At 39.4% G+C, this 17019-nt stretch overlaps 1 pseudogene; it reads right to left on the reverse strand.

Moving 5' to 3' along the window:
• Positions 1-16501: 16501 nt before the first annotated feature.
• LOC131275731 (5S ribosomal RNA) lies at positions 16502-16620 on the reverse strand (annotated as a pseudogene).
• Between the last annotated feature and the right edge of the window lie 399 nt (positions 16621-17019).

The raw sequence follows: 17019 nt of genomic DNA on the forward strand, positions 1-17019 counted from the left end.
ATCACAACTGGCCTCACAACGCGTCACCATGGAGTAATGAATGAGATTTGCCATTGTAAGACTACTGTGTCCAACTATCATATCATCCTTTTACGGGTAAAGTGGAGGGTTTTGTTTATTTGATTGTGTTTACCTTACCTCAAAACTAGCATTTGCTAAGAGGAAAAAAAAACAGTTTTTCCTACTCAAGTAATGTATAGTCTTTCCACATACATATATAAGTAAACTGTGATACTTCAACATAGTTCCCTAGAACATATCTAGGAGAACTCCTGTCCTCTCATCTGGATTTCCTGAAGTCAATATCATTTGATAATATGTGCTATGACAGAACATAAAGAGTTAAAGCATGTCCTGCTATTACAATTTGTTTTTATCAAATCTTTATTTATACATGCCATGTTTAATCACTGTCCAAGTGGAAATTAGTTACATATATTCAAGTGAGGTTTTCAGGTTTCTCTAGGGAGTAATTATCAATAGTCTCTAAGTTACTACCTTAAAGGAATTCAAAGTTATAATTCCAAACAATCTAGGTATATTGGTAAGTATGAAGATATTTTTCTGGTCAGAAATAGTTATGTTTGACATAGCATTCCCCATGGCATCTTATCATGCTGTAAAAGCATAGATATGTTTACAAGTGCCTCTGACAATTTAGCCAAAGTTGAGCTAAGAAAACAAGAGTGTAAAAGCTAGAATTAGTTATAAATTCCATGGACCAATTGCACATTAACATGGGATAAATTCACACTAAAATTGAGTGCCTATTTATCATGTGAATTCAATAAGATATGGGTTCTCCCTGAAGCACCAGTCTCTGAGTGCAGAAACCATGGAAGAAAATGAATATGATGGGAAGACTGTTCCTCCCAGCACCAGCAAGGAAACTGAAAAGAAAAGGTCTGTTTTTGAGCTTTTTTAAATTGTGTCTTTTAAAATTGTATATGGTTTTATAAATAATTCCTGGGTCATAACCATCTTTATCCTGAACTGAGATTTAAAATCGGTTTGTTCTAAATTTTTAGCCTCATGAAATACTTAAGCCATTACAAATCCTTCCATTAAGTTAGAAATTAGTTTCTCCATTGATGGGACAAGCTGGTGAAATGTAGGAATTTTGTAACTACAAATTATATAGAATACAGAGCCCCTTGAAAGCAGATAAACCTCTCTGGGGAACTCAAAATCTTTCAGTGATTAAGGAGATGAAGGAAGATTTAAAATTTTCAGTTTAATAGCAGGAAGAAATCACAGGACTAGAAAAATATACCAGTGACCCCAAAATTCATAATTCTGAATATTTCAGTAAAACTCTGTACAAGTGCATCATCGTGGGGATCAAACAAATATACCAGGCAAATTAGGATATGCTTCTAAATAGACTAAGCACTAACTTATTCACATAATGAGGATTATAGGTATAAATACTGCAAGTGTACAATCCATACAATTCATGTTTCTGAAATTAATTACATGAATTAGCCATGTCCAAATTCAGTCTTTGATCTCCATTGAATAGCAAATTCAATGTTTTCTAAGGAATCACAAATGCACATGAGTGGAATAAAAATAGCAGTTGTTTCTATATTGACATTCCAGCCAATTACACGGGAAATCATTTGCCTATTTAATGTAACCCCTGGAATCCAATCATCTTACCCCTCAAACCTCTAGAGCTCATTTTGTTTGCTTTAGTGTTCCCTGAAACTCCCTTTCTTTTGTTTCATTTTCATATCAAAGTTACCAAAAGATACATTCTTTTCTTTGCATGTTAAAGTGTAAAGGGGATTTGGCAAAATATAATGGCTTAGTCTGATTCTAGTTTATTTTTTATTTTTAAATGAAGCAGAACAGGGCTTCGAAAATGTAACTACTATTTGCTAAATGTCACCCACTTTCAGAGGATCTTTGAACATTTGGCAGCTGACATGAAATGCATATTGGTCCTCAGAGACAAAATAAAAGAAGCAAATTTTATGCAAAAGTTAACAAAGAAAGAATTTATGCTTCCATATTTTGGTAAGGAAAGAACAGATGGGTTGTGGAGAACTCTGGAAATGTGAAAATGCTGTGCTATTTAATAGATTAGGAAGAATCAGAAGAATGGGAGGTAATGATGTAAAAAGGGACTTCTAATATCGAAGCTTATCAAACCATATACTTCTTCCAATTCTTCATAATTATGATAGTACAACAAATTTCTTAGGGTAAATAAGTGTCTGAAGTTTCTGTATTGGGGAATCCTCCCTTTAAAGGGCTTATGTTAAAAAGCTGAGTCTCTAGCTGCCCTGGATTTACCTGACCATACTCTATGGCATTTTGCACCTTGTATGCCTTCCTTAAAATAGCCTAAATACACAGCATTACTCAGCTGGCACTTTGCAGGTTTATAGGGGCCTGTTGACAACTGGAAAGTCTGCCCAGCAAAGACTGCATTGAGAGCTAGAAAGAAGAAGAGAAATCCGATCAGTACATTTCCTCCCTATAGGCTTTTATCAAAATCTGCACTTGGCAGTTAATATCCACCCAACGCTGAATCAATCTGAGAACTGTATAACCTTTAACAAAAAGTATTGTACATTCCCCACAATAACCAAAGGGTTTTATTCTTTCCCTTGGAACTGGAAGAATTAGAAAATAAAAAGTAGGGAAACGGACTTTGGCCCAGTGGTTAGGGCATCCGTCTACCATATGGGAGGTCCGCAGTTCAAACCCCGGGCCTCCTTGACCCGTGTGGAGCTGGCCATGCGCAGTGCTGATGCGCGCAAGGAGTGTCGTGCCACGCAAGGGTGTCCCCCGCGTGGGGGAGCCCCACGCGCAAGGAGTGCGCCCGTGAGGAAAGCCGCCCAGCGTGAAAAGAAAGAGCAGCCTGCCCAGGAATGGCGCCGCCCACACTTCCCGTGCCGCTCACGACAACAGAAGCGGACAAAGAAACAAGACGCAGCAAATAGACACAGAGAACTGACAACCAGGGGAGGGGGGAAGTTAAATAAATAAATAAATCTTTAAAAAAATAAAATAAAATAAAAAGTAGGGGAAAGAGTTCCATGGAATCATGCAAATGCCTTTTCTGTCTAGTTTCATGGTATTTTTACTCATTTTACTGCTCAGTAGCGCTGTGGTGGCAATACGTCATGCATACCCTAATCCTCTTCCTCATAGGGTTAGCCAATCATTCATCAATCGTGCATATTGAATACTGGGAAAGAGTTTGAACTCACTTGGCATATTCATGATGGTTTTAATCAAGTGACTTCTTACAAAACTGTATAGATATGATGATGTTTTTCCTTCTTACCTGGTAGCAGCTGTTTAGCCCACAAAATTTAAAATAGTGAAGAAAAAAAATTCTTAGCTTTCACTTCAGCTTCATGTTAAGTGGCCATGAGCTACACTGGACAACACAATCCTGAGGAGCAGTGACTGACAGCAGCTGATAATGACATGGACTCCCCATCTGCCATGCATGTTAATAGAAGGTGGACAGGACACAAAGAACAAAGAATGTGTGCTGAAAAATTGTGCTAAAACTCTGGTAAAATGCCATAACTTCCAATGGAAAGGTTTTATCTCTAAGAGGCCCTTTAGCAGAAATTTTCAACAGTGAGCATTTGGAGAGAGACTTCCTGGATCTGCTGCCTCCTCATCACCTGCGGAGGAAATTTTTTAACCTTTCTGTGCCAGATGTCACCCTCTATAAAAAAGACAAATAGAAGTACCTTTGTTTTGGGTCAATATAAGGACTAAGTGGGTTAACATATAAAATGGTTATACTGCAGTCTGGGGCCTATTGAGCACAATGTAAACATTAGTTAAATAAAGAAATAAATTTGTTAAAGATGGGATTTTCCAAAGTAAAGCAACAAATTGGTGTGCATGTGTGTGTGTATCGTTTAACCATAAAAGATAGGATTATTGTGAGAAAGTGTATATCCAATACAAGATATAATAATTTGTAAAATGATTCAGTCAGAGACAATGGCATTTAGTACTGCGTGCCCTGGAAGAAGCACTCATTTAATTCATTCTTTAGATCTGCAAAATGGTCATAAAAATACCTATTTTCTAGGCTTATTGAAAGTGTAAGACCAACATTTATGAAACATCTGACCCATTCGAAGTTCTTAATGGCTGACCATCATGTTTTTGCTGAATAAATCTTAGCTTACAATTAAAATATGGATAGTAAAGCACGTTTGGGAATTTAGGTGGGTGATGGATGGCATTTCTTTTCAGAAACCCATGTGTAATACAGTAATTATTGACTACTTACATGGACCAGTTACCTTATTAAGTACTTTGGAAGTCTTGCTTCATTTGATCTGGAAAGAAACCCCAAAGATAGGTACTCTGATGAGCTACATTGTACATGTGAGGAAACGGGGGTAAAAAAGGTTAAGTAACTTGCAAAGGTTTCACATCTTGTGGGAAGAAGGATGGCAGATGAGTGCCCGCTCTGGGCTCCCGAGCACTGCTCACGGGGCTGCCTTAGCAGAAGTGAGGGAGGCAGGGGGTGCAGCGCTCAAATAGCTCTCCTTTAAACCAGTGACTCCAGCCCAGGACTGCCAACCGCAGGCATCATTCCAAAGTGTCTGTGAGGGAGGAAGAACCCTGACATCTTGGTGACTGCCAGTCCCCCTGTTAATTGGTTCATGTAGATTTGACCGAACCTTTCACAAATGACTCAGTTCAGAATTCTGACATTACAAAATTAATTGGCTCTGCTCAGTTTGAAGTGTAGCCTCATCCTGAGGGAGTTTGCACTGTGCTCTGAATTTAAAACAAACAGAAAAAATTCACCCTAGAATCTGGAAATCTGCCAACTTTATGTGAAAATAAAACATGAAATTGTGTGTTTCTAAAACTGTTGAGTGTTTTCTCCTCAATAATTTACTCTCTGATAATGTTAGGCACAATTAGGGACCCTTCATTCCTGTAATTCCCAATCTATTTGTCTATAAAGATGTATCTTCCCCTATGCTATGTAATAGTGACAAATGCCCTTTCTAACATTTTATGTTTTCTCTTTACATATTTATAACACTGTGCAGTACCATTGGCCATATGTCAAGGAATTTTTCTCCAATACCATTGCAGAATTGATAATGAATTTGTATAGATTAACCTGAAAACTTTATAAGATAAAAGTAAATATTCTGCTGAGAATGGGGAAGTAATCTGGAATAGATGATATCAGTAATTTCAGCTAATTCTATTAGTCACTCTTAGGTGGCTATTCCAACATCAACTTTTCCAAATTTTTACATGGTGGGGGCAAAAGCTGTTTAGATAGACATAGAAAGTTGACATTAGGGCACTATGTGTGACAAGTTATGACCAGGCCAGAAAGGGAGTAGCTATTTTCACTGGCCATAAGGAAGATGGGCCAAACAGCATCATGTTTCTTAGCATGTGGGTAACTTATTTCCTTTGTCTGCTGTTAAATTTCTAGAAATACGACACCGTGTTCTTACTGGAGATGAGGATCAAAAAGTGGTCCATTTCTTTATGAATTAAGTATTCTTCCTGTGCAGTGAAGCCTGTGGTAAAGGATGTGGAGAGTTTTCACTGTGGATGCACTCACAAAAAGGAGCGTTCAGCTCAACACCGAGAAGAGTTGTGCTGCCGAAAACACGGAGGCTTGGCTGTGCCCTGTGTGAAACCAAGAGTGTTGTCCGCGGATTGGGTGCAGCTGCTCAGAGGTGCTAGGAATTAACCGAGCACAAGCACTTGGATGTGACCCCACTGGCCTTGTTGTTCTGATTACGTCACCCAAATCAAAGAAGACCTGCATTTATGAAGCCTATTAGGGAGTAACTCATCTACCGTATATACATACATGTTAATGCAGTTGAGTTTCACACATGAATTATTATGAAAAGAATTGACAAATAGGACCAACCACATTTTTCAGTTCAATCAAGAAGATGAATCCTTTGATTCTAATTTGGGTGTTTGCACTGATTTTATTTTTACAATATGTATATATTTGCTATCATTTTTGGGTTATTCCTCCTCCAAGAGTGGCTGAAGCTGCTGACATGGGTATTTTTCAGAATTTAGGCCTTTGTTAATTACATTTATTCTTTGACTTAAGCTCCCAAGCAAGTTTACATGTTGTCATTAAGGCAAAATTTCAGCATTAAAAACAAAAAATTTTAACTTGCCATTTTTCACTAACATTACCTCAGAAAATTTATTTTAAAAATCTTCTCTTGCCTCTGTTAGTAACTCTCAGCCACATTTCTTTAGAGGGAATGGTTTACTTGCTGTAGCAGTTTGATATGTTTATGAATTCCAAAAATAGATATTGGATTGTGTGTATAATCTGGTCTGTACCTGGGCATGATTAAGTTATGATTAGGGCTTTGATTGGGTCATGTCATTAGGATGTTGAGTCTATGCCCCTTTGTGGGTGGGGACTCACAGATAAAAGACATGACAAAAGACAGAGTTGAGGGGTTTTGATGTTGGAATTTGATGCTGCAGCTTTAAGCTGGAGCCCAGGGAAGTAAGCTCACAGAGGAAAGAGAAGCCAGTCCCAGGAAGAGAGGAACCCTGAGCCAGAAAGAAGCAAGCCCTGGGTAGAAAGGAACCTTGAACCTGGAGAGCAGCAAGACCCTGTAAGAGAGGAACCTAGGAAGCCTGAACCATTGCAGCAGTCAGCAGCCATCTTGCTCCAACACATGGAAATAGACTTTGGGGAGGGAAATAACTTACGCTTTATGGCCTGGTAACTGCAAGCTCCTACCCTAAATGAATATCCTTTATAAAAACCAACCAATTTCTGGTATTTTGCATCAGCACCCCTTTTGCTGACTAATAAATTTGCTTTTCTGATACTAGAACTTGAAATGAAATTATAGTAATTTTTGTGACTTGCATTTAGCACTGCCACACAACTAGCTTTTATTACCACCTAGATTCTATCTCTTCATGAAAGTTTATCTCATTTACCTTAAGTCAGTATTCTATAAGGAGGTGTCTTCCAGGTTGCTTTGTCCTGCCAGCTTATGGTGGGCTTGTGATGGGGTCCTCCATACTGCAATGGACAAAGCAGCTAATCAGCACTTGGAGGCTTTCAGCAGAGAGATTGACCCAAAATATGGCAGAGTACTGGGGTCTATATCAGGGTATCCAAAGACAGCTGAAAACCAGTGAAAGAGTCAGTGACTGTGGCAACAAGCTTCTGTACCAGAAAATGACACACCAAGTAAATAGAGAACACAATCAAGAGGGGAGCACATCTTTTGGAAACGACCAGAGAGCAGCATCCGCACTCAGAAGTGGAATGGGACATGCTAACCTCTTCTCACACCAGCCTCACTACATTTTGCTCCTTTATAAATATAACAGGCATTTTAGAATGCTCACATCTCATCCCATTTTATTTTTCTTTAAATGCATTAAAAAAATAAACTCTAACAGACAACTATTGTGACATAGGTTTTATTTCATTAAAATGTAAACAGGACCAAATGAGGGTAACATTCTTCCCAGGCATGGTTCTAGTTTCTATAGCAGGGAATTAACAAGTTATTGTTGATATCCTTGGTGTGAAAAAACTCAGCTCAAGAACTGCTTCTTCTCAAGTGGGTGTTTCAGTGTATAAAATACAGAATCACATCTCATGGCCATATACCAATATAAGTCTTTTTTTTGTTGGACAGTTGTAAGGATAATAATGCCAGGCAAAGACAGCTGCTGAGCTGTTTTCCTTAAAAGCTCACCCACCCCTGGTTTAGGCCATGGAGACTGAATTTGTTGCCTGTAACATACACAGATAACTATTTCTGGTCAGGATGATGTCCTCAGGAGGGCTGCTGTGCTGCTACCCACTGGAGCTCCGTGTCTGCCTGTCTGAATATTGTGTCTCATCAGCCTCTTAACTCTCTTCATAAAATATTCAATCGAATATCTGTGATTCTATGCTAATGCCAGACTTCTCCACTAAATTTCAGGCTCTATGAGAATAGGTACCACGATTGGCTTATTCCTCACAGCAGCCCCATAATTTTCAGGGGGCCAGACATCTATCGGAATTTAAAGGAAAATATATTATCTGATTAATGCACTAATACATAAGAGAAATTCTTTGTCTTGGGTAATTGCAAAAATTACACAAGGATTTGTTGAGAATGACTATGTCCCACCCACTTTAATAAAAACCATATTCATTTCATTGTGGTGTTTATATTGAAAATACCACAAAGAATGGAAAGTTTGATTCAGATATCAGTGGCCAGGTCATCCTCATCAAGGAAATGGTGAGGTAGTGGTTTTGAATTATTCTCTTTGGCTCTCTTTCTGTGTGTCCTCCCTGTTTCCTACAACCCACAGTTGTGGAGTCCTATTTATTACAGACACGTATTATCAGCTACAGAGGACACTTGAACATTGCTAACACACTCAATAAATTATACAGGCTTCAAGTACTATAACTGACTTTGGTGTTGGATATTTTTTTCCATTCCTATAAAATATTCTTGAGCTCTTTTCTGGGATGCAGATAAATTACTCAAATACACTTTGATCCTTTTGGTCCTTTTTTTAAGATTTGTTAGGTAGAACGTCAGTTTGCAGTCTATTGGTAATTGTTCTCCACTATTTAGGTGCAACCTCTGAATCAAGAGGCTTCGCTAGCCTGGGAGGTAGTAGTGGGCGCTGCACTCAGTGCTGTGTGTGAGGTGGCCAGTGCTATCTTTGATCCCTTCAGGTGGTTCTTTTCTTGGAGAGTTTCATCATGTGCATGTGTTCATCAGACCAAACCTTTTTTAAGTGCCAAGTATGGTAAAATGTCCCAAAGGGGGAAATGGCTGAAAAATGTCCACTATAATCTGTGGTTCACTTTTTCCAAAATGTTAGACTTACAGTCATTGCTGCTTCTGTGGCTCTGATATTTTTAAAGAAGTGATTTTTAATTTTATCTGGTTTATCTAATTCTTTTCCATAGGAACATTGTTTGGCCATAGATTATTCTGTTTTCTCTAAAACAGTCTATCTGCAGAAATTCATATGATTCATAATTTATAAAACTTATTGGTAGATAATAAATGTATATGATTTACCAATGATATAGTCTCAAATTTATTTTATAGATTGTGTGGGCAATATAAAATTTTGTTTAACCAGGGCTTTTGCAGTAGCCAGATAAGAAATAGCTTTTGATTTGACCAGAGAAATAAAAGTGAAGGTCATAAAAATCAAGGAATTTAGAAGATATTTTGAAGAGAGATAACAGTACTAGTTCATGGATTGATCTGGACCCAGAATAATAAAAGCAACATTCTGGTTTAAGTCTAGGGAACCGGGTTGATGGCTATGCCAATAATAAAATATAAAATATTATGGGAAGAATTGGGTTGAATATATGTTCTTACAAGAATTCCTTTAATAGCTGCAAATTTTAGACATTACCTAAAAATATTTTCTGTTAATTTTAACACTGTGGATATGTTAATGTACTTTATTAGTACTGTCCTAGTTTCCTATCTGCTAAAAGGAATATCATGCAATGGGTTGGTATTTTAGTTTCCTAGGCTGCTTAAGCAAGTACCATAAAATGGGTTGGTTTAAGCGATGGTCATTTATTAGCTTTTGGTTTTTAGGTTAAAAGACAGTCCAAATCAGGGCATCCTCAAGGCGGTGCTTTCTTCCTGAAGGCTGTGGTGTTCTGTGCTGGCTGCCCACTTCCTTGGCTCCTGTGTCACTTGGCAAGGCACATGGCGGTATCTCCTGGTCTCTCCCTTCTCATCTGGGTTCCTCTAATGTGGTCCTTGCTTCCTTTGGCTTTCTCTCTCTCTGAACTTCATTCTCTTATAAAGAACTCTAGTAACAGGATAAGACCCATCCTGATTGAGGTGGGCCACACCTTACCTGATGTATCCTCACCAAGAGGTCCTACTTACAATGAGTTCAGAACTGGAATGGATTAAATTTAAGAACACGTTTTTCTGGAGTACATACAGCCTCTTACCACCACAGGTGCCTTAAACAATGGGAATTTATTGGCTCATGGCTTTGAAGCCAGGAGAAGCCCCAAATCGAGGCATGAGCAAGAGGAGGCTTTTGCCTTAACAACTGTGGTATTCTGGGACTGCCTCTAGGTGACCTTGGTCATTGGCTTTTTCTTGGACCTTAGATTTTCCACACATGGCAGCATCTTCCTCTTTCTCTTCCAGGTTTTATTGACTTCACCTTCTTTTTGCTCCCCATGGCTGCTGCTTCTCTGTCCAATTTCCTTTGCATATAAGGACTTCTGCCATATTGGATTGAGGCCCAGCCTGATTCAGCTGGCCACACCTTAACAAGAAAAGACCTCATCAAAAGGTCCCACGTACAATGGGCTTACACCCACAGGACCAGGGTTAAGACCCGAACTCACCTTTTGTGGGGGACATGATTCAATCCACAATTACCTAAAACATGATATAGGAAATATTACCTCCATTTTCAGAAGAAAAAGGTTTGATATGGGATATATTAAGTAACTTTCTCTAAGTCACATAGAAAATAAGTGGTAGAGCTAATATGATATCCTAGCTCCTAATTCTAATATATATCACGTATGTGGAAAATGTTAACTAAATAGTTGGATAAATATGTCTGCTTCCCAAGGGAGTAGTCAGGGTTGGAGACATAGATTTGAAAATCATGAGTGCATATATGAGAATTAAATCCATGAGATAGGATCAGACCAGTAAGGAAGAAAAGTATAGAAGAATTTGTTGTACAATGTTAACTTCTTAGTATGTAAAAAAACATTGAGTTCTGCTATCTGGATCTTCCAATGGGATATTCATCTCCATTTTATTGTGTATTTCATCTCTTTCATATATTATACCATCTATTGTTCCTTAAATTAAAAATCTATGCAGGAAAGAAGTGACTATGTAAGATAAGGAAAAATGAAAAAAAAAGAAAAAAGAACACTGAATGCATAGGATTTTAGCCTCAAGCATAAATGAAAGATTAAAATACACTCATTATGCTATCCCATCAGCAAGAGTCAGGCAGTCATTTGAGCTCAGGGTTGTTGTGTACTAGTAGTGAAAGTCATTCAATTGTGTATGCTTGTCATTAGAAATTAAATTTTTAATCTCTGTTTCTAAACACAGCACTAAATATTAATAATTTTACTTTTATTAGTTATGAGTTATACCACTATGTCCTTATAATACCTATTACAAACTTTCATCCTACTTTGCAAGTTCTCTGTACATCTCTAGCTCCCTGTCCCAGCAGATAACTTTCCCTATAAATTCAGTTTAAAACTTAGGTAAAATTTTCCAATTCCTGATCCTCTAGTCTATTTCCTACTGCCTTTTCCACCTAAATTAAATCTTTTAATTTTATTAATATTCCCTAGTTTATGCTCAATAACATTGATTCATCTATTAATCCATTGTCAATTTGTTTTTTCCAGTAGTTCATGCTTCTCTGTTTTCCCTCAGTATATACTGGAATTTCTTACAACTGGTAAACGGGAGAGGATATAACAAAAGAAAAACCTCCCTCAATCCAACAACTCCTTTTTACCAGTCTTTCTTATTGTATTTCTCACTTCAACAGTCAAGCTTCTTGAAAAAGTAGTTTATAAATTTTTTTCAGTTTACTTATTTTCTTACCTTCACACATCAAACATCAACTTATTCCCTCTTAAAATGTGCATGGCATGTCCCCCAGCTGCAGGTATAATCTATATTTTCTTTCTCTTGAATCTGGGCTGGCTTTAGGACTTGATTAACCAATTGAATGCTAAGGGTATGTTGGCATTTTCAAGGGTAGTATATAAGGAACCTTGCAGTTTCCAGCGAGGCTTGTGGGAACACTTGTGTGTGGAGCTAGCTACCATGTCTGAAGTCAGACAACCCTGAGACTTTTAGGCTGTGACAAGCCAAACCACTTGGAGAGGCCATGAAGGATAAGAGGCTATGCCCAGAGAAAGAGGGTGGTCAGAAGGGCCAGGCATGTGAGTGAGGTGGCCAGCTAGAAGATCCACCAGATCCAGCTACCTCTACATGAACAAAAAACAAAGTGCACAGCAGAGTCCTCCTCAAATCCTGACCTCAAACTCTTGAGCAAGTTTCTTAAGTGTTCCAGGTGACTTAACATTTAAATGTAAATCAGACTGACTTCTCTTCAAACTGCACTTAAATGTAACAAACAAACCAAAAGAAGGTTGTTTGTCCTAACTTAATGTGAGTAGCTAGTTAAGGTCTTTGGAAAATTTTCTGAATCTAGGAAGCACATTTCCAGTTGTAAAAAAGGAGACAATTATAAATAAGATCTAGTCAGGGAATGTGAACAATTCAAGGTAAAAACATGAACAAATATAAGGCTCTTAATAGTTGCCCAAAAGCTTCAATGGACACAAACCAAGAGGAAAACTAAAGGGGTGGCCAAAATTGAGGTGAACACTCTGGAACCCAGCTATCTTCAAACAATGTGGGAGTTTGTGAAAGGCATTAATGACAATAAGAGACTTGTAAGTAAGGCAAGAGTTTTACAGATAGTTGCTTTTTAGGAAGGCAAAGAGCCAAATTCCAGGAATGAAATGATTGAAGTTTACAGGTGGAGCTAATTAAGAACACCTGGTTGGAACAGAAACTAAGAAGCTAGAGAGGGAAGGTAGTTCCTGACACCTGCATTTAGTTCTGTGGACATTTTAGAATTTTATAAACCACTATCAAGGATGTGAGGCATACACTGAGGCTGTGTTTTAGCGGACTGTCCCACTTACATTAGTATATCATTAAAATAAGTAATTTTCATAGTAAATCTACTTCTTTGTTACATGCTATTTCCAAAATGTTTAGACTATGTTTTAAAGCAAAGTACAAGTGACAATTTTGCTAAAACCCTTTCTCTGTGTTTTAAAGATTTTTTGAGATTTCTACTCATAAAAAAGCACCTGGAGTTGTAAATTGTTAACATGTTATAAAATGTACTTGTTTCACTGCAGTTCCTTTTGCTAATTGTCCACCAAGGGCTGATGGAAGCCTTTGGAAACTTTTCTGCAATTCAGCAGTTAAGCAAGATTTCCCACAGGCTCGGCCAATAAGGGGTCCCCTGCCTTCAACACCAAAATCCATATTGACAACTTGCCATCGGCCTCAGGGCTAAACCTAAATAGCAGAGCTTCATTCCCCAAAATAAATTAATGCAATCTAAACTTGGCTTAAAATGACTGAACTCTTAAAGAACACATTTTTAGAAATTCTTATTACAAAGTGAGTGGCTTTGATTATGTACTCTTGTCAGGTTTTCTTGTACTTAGGAACTATCCAAGTAAAGCTTCTGTTGAGATACTGACAACCCAACTCTCCCTTACCATGACACACAAGACTCTTCAAATTCTGATCACTACCTCCTTGTCCAGACACATCCCGCGCTTCCCTACACACGTCAAAACTGAAGGACCTACATGCCTTGAGAGTATATAAATAAGCATATGTGTGCATGTCTACCTCATTACACACCAGTGTGTCCATTTGAAATGCTCTCTCCTCACTAATACATCTGTGAGCCTCCCATAATGTAATAATTAGACCAAAAGCTGTAAAGAAACAAATATTTAGGCAACACATTCCACGTGAGGATGTTATGTACTTCTAATAGTTTGCCCCACTTCAATCCTTCAGAACCACCTTGAAGTAGTATTTTTTCCATCACGTCTGAGGAAGTGGGGGCTTAGGGCAATTAAGGAACTACTCAGGGTTAGACATACACTAAGTAACAGAACTGGAACGTGAATCCAACCTGTCTGACTTTTTGCCATAGCTTCCCAATATTCTTTATCTTTTTCTACAGTCTTCATTTAACGCTAATAGCAACGAAATAGGTTTAAACAGAATGGAAGTCCAATCTTGATATAACTGCACCATTCTCATTTTCACACTTTAGATTCTTATGTAAGACAAAGATAAAATTTCAGTTTGCCTTGAATTCTTGCAAGAGTTGAGTCATTTTCATATGTGAAGAGTACTTTCCTAAAATAAGAAACAAGTGCCCATTCCTTTTGTGACTCTTTTCTGGTGTCCCAGACTTGCTAATTAGCTCTACCAAGTCTTGTGGGCATTTTCTTCTCACAGGGCCACAATGACTCATACACAAAATTCTCTGATTAAAATGGTGATGCACAGAAGGACAGACATTAATGAAATATAATTTTTTTTTCAAAATAACTGAATACTGTAATTCTATCTGCATTAATGTTCTAGTGCTATTATCTTTAGAAGGAATCACCTGTCATGGCACATATATTAAACTTGGCTCTTTTACTGTAAGCCACATTCACCTGTAACATTGCTCATGCAGTAAACATTGAATAGAGGCATCAAAAGTTATACATATCCACTAAATCATACATATTTTGTTGGCAAGGACAAAAATAATAGGGGCTGCTATTTATCAGATATTTTCAATATGCCAGTATTGACGGTGTATGTGTGCCTTCTAATTTTATTCTTACAATATACCTAAATTTTATTTTAGCAAGTAAGGAAAAGGAAAAAATAAATAAAACAGGAGTTAAGTAATTAGCCAAAGGCTATAGGATTCTAAGTTACGTGGCTGAATTCAAACCTAGTTTCTTCTGACTCTAAACATATGGTAAATATATTGCTGCCTTTCTGAAAATTGCATAAGCCTCTTTCTTCTTAGGCGATTGGTCAAAGTGCAGATTTCCTCTAGGTAGTTATCATGGAAGGTAACTCGACTATGTCTGTTAGAACAGTAATTTCCAAAGCTTGGTCTGCTGACCCCTAGGCATCCCAGAAATCCTTAAAGGGAGCCTGAAATGTCAGTGAAATTTTCTTAATAATACTAGGACATTTTTGGCCTTTTTCACTGCGCTGACATTTGCAATGATGGTATACAAGCAATTGCAGTGAAACTGTTGGCGTCTTAGCATGAATCAAGGCACTAGAATCAAGTTATTATTTCATATCCCTCACTTCTGTGTACTTGCAATAAAAATAAACAAATACAAGCAAAACCAGTTTTGCCTAAGAATGTTCTTGGTAAAGCAGGAAAAATGTATAAATTTCATTAGTTATCAATCCATGAGCACACATTTTTAAACATCCATTGTGACAAAATGGAAGTATGTGTAAAGCACTTCTGCTGCATACCAGAGTACAAGGTTATGTCCAGGAAAAGCACGTGCAGCACGATAGCTATGAGTTGTGGGATGATCTAGTAGCTTTATTCATAGAACAACATTTTTATATAAAAGAATAACTGAGAGACCATGGACTCTCAGAACAAGTTATCTGGAAGCTATGTTCTTAAAAGAAATCAGGTGAACCTGTCATTTTAAGGGAAACAACTGACAATATTTGTGGCTAATTGATGAGATTCAGGCTTTTGAGAAAATTATAATTTTGGAAAATTTGTTTTAGCCATCATGAGTTTAATAGTTTCCTGAGAGAGGCCATTTGTTTTAAAGTAAGAGCACAAAAAATTAATTGATGAGGTTTCAGATTTCATGTTTTAACTAACCATTAGAAACCGTTATTTAAGGAAAGTTGAATGTTGGTGTAGTATCAAAGAAAAATGATCGTGATCTGGAAAGTTTGTCAAAATATTCCTTTCTTTTCCAAATACATATCTGATTGAAACTTGATTTTCTTCATGTACTTCAATCAAGGCAGCATAGTAAAACAGATTGAAAGAAGCAGCAGATATGAGAATCCAGGTATTTTCTATTGAATCAGACATTAAAGACCTTTGTAAGGATATAAAAAATCATTGTCACTCTTAGCACTAATTTTTTGGAAAATATAATATTTTGAGATATTAAACATACATGTATTTTGACAGACTGTGTATTTTACCATTTTTAATTAATATTTTCAGATAAGTTGTAGATGTACAGAAATGTACTACATAAAATATATAAAACAAAAGGTTCCAATATACCAACCACCCTATTATTAACACCTTCTGTTAGAGAGGTACATTTGTTATAATTAACGGATGAACGTTTTTAGAGATGTATTATTAACTCTAGTCCATTGTTTACAATAGGGTTCATTGTGTTACTGAAGTTGGGTAGGGCCTGTCCCCTGCGCTCAGGGGACCACGGGAAGTCTGTGGCATGGGGCCCATCTGCGTGGCTCAAGGTAAGGCAGGGAAAGGCGAGAAGGGGCAGGCCCGGTGTGCACGGTTCCAGGGCACGGGCCAGAGGCAGGGCCCGCCCGACGACGACAGGTCTAGCGGGCCTGGGTTCTTGGGCCCAGGCGCAGTGGGCGCGGGCCCCCGCGGGCCCCAGCCAGGTGTGGGTTGGTGCGGGACTGCGAGCTCCAAGGAAGGGCTGGGTGGCCGCCGCCTGCGTGGCTGCCTGCGTGGCTGCGCTGCCAGGGAAGGGCGCGCGCGGTTTGGGGTTGGTGCCGGGGGCCGGGGGCCTGCATACCTGGCCCTGAGGGCTGCGGGGAGCCGGGCTCGGGGCGGGCAAAAGGAGCGCGAGCGAGAGGGAGGGGACGGAGCGTGGCAAAAGCCAGAGCACCGGGTATTCCCAGGCGGTCTCCCATGCAAGCACTAAGCAGGCACGACCCTGCTTAGCTTCCAAGATCAGACGAGATGGGGCGCGTTCAGGATGCTATGGCCGTCGACGCTGGCTGCGGCCGGCGGCAGCCTCAACAGCCCGCTGCGCGCCGCTGCGCGCCGCCGCGCTGCCAGCCGCCAGCCTTCCGCTCCCGCCCGGCCCCCGGAGGCTGAGGGCGGCCGCCTCCGGGACCGGCCTTTCAGCCCGCCGCCACCGCCAGCCGCTCTGGCCTCGAGCGCCCCTTGCCCCGCACGCCACTGGCTCCCGAGACCCCCGCCGCTCGCCTGCCCACACATCACCGCCCCCTGCTCCGCCCTCGGGCCCACAGCGCGGCCCCCGCGCCACCGACGGCTCAGTCGGTGGACGGCGCCCTGCGGACCCCCAACCGCCACGCGCACCGCTGGTGCCAGGCCGGCCGGCCCCCGACTCTCCCGCAGCGACCGCTCAGGCGCGAGCGCCGGCGCCCC

The sequence above is a fragment of the Dasypus novemcinctus genome, chromosome 23 (genome assembly GCF_030445035.2).
Source record: "Dasypus novemcinctus isolate mDasNov1 chromosome 23, mDasNov1.1.hap2, whole genome shotgun sequence".
Classification (NCBI taxonomy): Eukaryota; Metazoa; Chordata; class Mammalia; order Cingulata; family Dasypodidae; genus Dasypus; species Dasypus novemcinctus.